The sequence below is a fragment of the Grammomys surdaster genome, unplaced genomic scaffold (genome assembly GCF_004785775.1).
Source record: "Grammomys surdaster isolate TR1022 unplaced genomic scaffold, NIH_TR_1.0 126198, whole genome shotgun sequence".
In the NCBI taxonomy this organism is placed as follows: Eukaryota; Metazoa; Chordata; class Mammalia; order Rodentia; family Muridae; genus Grammomys; species Grammomys surdaster.
In genome coordinates this window covers 8,877,850-8,881,663 of record NW_021621003.1, presented here as the reverse complement: position 1 = coordinate 8,881,663, position 3,814 = coordinate 8,877,850, and positions in this window count along the sequence as shown.

Here is a 3,814-nt window from a genome sequence, read left to right as displayed (position 1 = left end):
TTCCTGAATCTTTTAACTTCTGTTTTCTTTCTGCATCTTAAAGAGGCTCCTGCAGATTGGAATGTTTTAATCTGTAGGGAAGTGTTACACTAGAGCATGGAAGTAGCTTCTGACTTGGTTTTACATACTTTATGGTCATTAATATCCATAACACTTATCAACAGCTCTATGAGATAGGTTCTATTAATATGTCAGATTGAATATCAAGAATTTGAGTCCCAGCTATTAACTCATGTGGATTGGTCTTTAGTCTATAAATATTTGCATACTGGAGTACCTTTACTGAACTAGTCACCAGTTCACTAGTCACAGGTTCAAGGCATAAGCATAGAAAAATTTGAGAAGAAGGCAGCTGGGAGGTCCCTGATAATTTGCAGGCAAGTTCTGCTGAGAAGTCTTGAGCACGTACAGTGCCTTTCCTGATGCCTACACTCTTCTTGGCCACTCATTTCCTTCCTGCTGAGAACAGCCCTCTTTCTGGGCCTTGCTTTTTGTTCCTCCTTCCTCATACCAGTCTCACTGACACCTCCTACTGCTTAATTATGGTGATATGCATCACCTCTAGCATGCCAATCATTTATACACAGTCTCCTCATCCGCACTGCTTTTGGGAATAAAGCATGTCTCTTTATTTCTTTACAGATGCACCCCATAGTGCTAATTCAGTATGGTGTTGGTACCAAATAGGGAGGTCGACCTGAGAATGACGAATTTCCCTCTTGTGCCTACCCGTAACCTGCTCCTCAGCCTCCCCTCCATGGACTCCCATCACCCTCAGCTCCATCCATCACAGCTGCAGCTCAGCCCGCTGATGTATTACACTAACATATCATTAGTGCAACGGCAGAGCAAGGAGCTCTGATGATGTATTGGGGCCATACATCATCAGAATGAGTCACTCTGATGATGTATAACTCAAAAGATGGTACTATCCAGGGAAATGTGGACATAGCATAAATCAGGGCCAATGTTAAAGAAGAAAACCCAGGACAGCCTTGGGAGGAAAATAAAGGTTCAGGGGTCTCCCGCAGTAGGGGTTGAGAGACAAAACTAGTAAATTCTTAACGACTCAGATGGAAGCTTTCTGTTAGCAGAGGGTTTCTTAATGACTAAACCAGATCATCAGCATTCCCGGGTGACACTTGCGTTTTCCTCCCATCTGGAAGTCAGCTTGGCTTCTGAGGTCCTGCAAAGCCCCCTTGTCTTGATGAAGATCCAGTGTCCGTCAGATCAAAAGGAGGATATTCTGGGTCTGTGCTTCATCAGAGTGCTCATGGGTCCCTCATCTATAAGGTGGATTGAAAGGGCTTTGCTAACCACAATGGTTCAAGCTGGCCTTCATTCAGAGGCCCTTGCTTTTAGCCACTGATTAATGAAATTCCTTTGACTCAGGAATGAGTGAAGATTTGACAGTCTGGTATAAGAAACAAACAAGCCCTAGATCTTAGAAGTTATATATTTTAAAAACACAGCTAAAGAGTTTTACCTGTAAGTTAGTTAGATCTTGATTAAAAAACAAAAACAAAAAACTGTCTTTGCTTTTTTTTTCTCTCAATAGCAAAAGAAAAAGGAAGAGTCAGTATAATGTTTATCTAAATCTCAGATTAGATTTTTATGCTACCCTCTATTAGATTGGACCAGAAAAGATGACACTTATGTTTGGGACTAAAATCCAACATTTTCCAGCTTTATTCCATCCATAGGGAGGAACACTATAGAGATGCCGCCAGCCTCCCTTTCTCATCCTTGGATTGGAGGAGTGCATGGCCAAGAGCATCAACCTCTTTGTAACCTTAAAAAGTGGTAGATAAAGAAGCCTTACAAGAGGGAGTTGAGAACCATAGGGCAGAAAGGGAGGTAAGACCACACGCAGGCACACTGGGGAAAAATTAACATTTGGGTTTAATGCTTTATTTAATGCCAAACTGTCAGCTTGAGATCTGAGGCCCATGCATACGGATACTGTCCTTCGACCCATACAAAATAAAATCAAAATCAAAGCCTAGGTGCTTCAGGACTGGAGAACATCAGAGCTCAGCCCTTGGCATCTGGGATCCATTATAGGCAAGAAGTCTTCCACTGGGGGTTCCTTTCCCTGGTTCCCACCCACACTCCAGCAAGGGAGGGGCCAGCCAGTGAAGGCTTCCTTTGCCAGCCCTGGTGCTATTGCTGTGACTCATTGCCTTTGTTTATTGGAAGCTCTGCAGTGGACTTTGTCCTTGAACTGAGCACAATCAGAGAGCCTTCCTGGCAGGGAACAAAAGGACCTGAGTCCTCCATAAAACACAATGGCAGCCTTTCCCTCACTATGGGGAGTAGTGGGGGGGGGGGCGCTTCATCACCTGAGTAGCAGTAAAGAGAACAAAATGCATTTTTTTATTGTTCACAAATACGCCTTCAAAGGCTTTTAAAAGTTGAAACAAAACAGATCTAGCCTCTGTTCTTTATTTATTTTTTGGTGGGGGGCTAGGCAGGAGGGGAGAATGAAAAAGAGGATAAAGCCAGTACATTCCTTGGGTGTTGTTTATAAATGAACAGGACTTGAGAGGGATCCCATGATGCCTTGGGGTTGTCACCTACATCTGCCTGTAAGATTTCCCTCTGCTTTTGCTGTGCAGAACTGTGAGGTCTGAGACATTAGTCATTAGGGACCATGACTGTATGAAAAGTCCAGGGGAGTGAGTTCAGACAAGTTCCTACAGGCTAATACAATTCAGTGGTCAGCCGTAAGAAAAAGGACAACTGTGGAGAATATACCAGAATTATACCAACTAGCACCAATAAACTTAGTTGAAAAAAAAATCTTGGGTTAAGCTGGTTGGTGGTACAACCATGCAAAGATCTTGCAGATTTGGCCCACTAGGCCTGCAGTTGAGGTCCATGCTCTGGGTTTGATTTGTTAGTCCTGCCAGACACTGTGAATGTCAATAAGAGTAGTGGCTGCAGAGGCAGCAACAGGTCCCAGGCCACCTCCCATCAGTTGTCTATCAATACTTGGCATATATGATTTCCCATTCAATACTTATAACACCATGGCATTTTTCTGCATCCTGTGTTCAGGTAAGGAAACCGAGGCTGGCACTGTTCCTGTATTTGCTGCAGTCTTAAGATTAGGAAGTAGCAGATTGGATTTTAGCTCAGTTTCCTTTGGCATCTAAGATCACATTTCAGTGCAGCATGCATGGAGGCCTTAGATCTATCTCTCCACTACTTCATTTTCCTAGCATACAAGATAATGATATTTTCATACATATATATCATCATATTATGCTCATACTTACCTCTCTGTCTTCTAAACCCCAATAGGTCCACCTCCCCCTTTCAAGTACCCCCCCACACACACACAAACACACCTTCCACATATGAGAAATAAATGCAATTTTTCTTGACTTGTTCATTTTCCAATTGCTTGTTCTTGGGGAAAGATCCAAGTTTTTTAGAGTCCACATCTAAAACAAAAGTTTGGAATGATAATTCTTCTTCTTTTTTTTTTTAATTCTGCTTTTAGAGTTTGTCTTCTGTATCCGTGTATTCTACATCTATGGATTTAATGAACCATGGGTTGAACATATTTTGGAAAGAGTTGTGTCTCTACTATACACTTGTTGCCATTTTTATCTGCTTTTATTTTTATTTTATTTTATTTCATTTCTATTTTATTTATTTTATTTTATTTTATTTTATTTTATTTTATTTTATTTTATTTTATTGCTGTGTTGTTTGCTTAGGTTATATGCCAACACTAAGGCAGTCTACATACGAGACTTGAAGACCCATGGATGTTAATATCCTCCTGGGGCTTTGGAACCAGCTC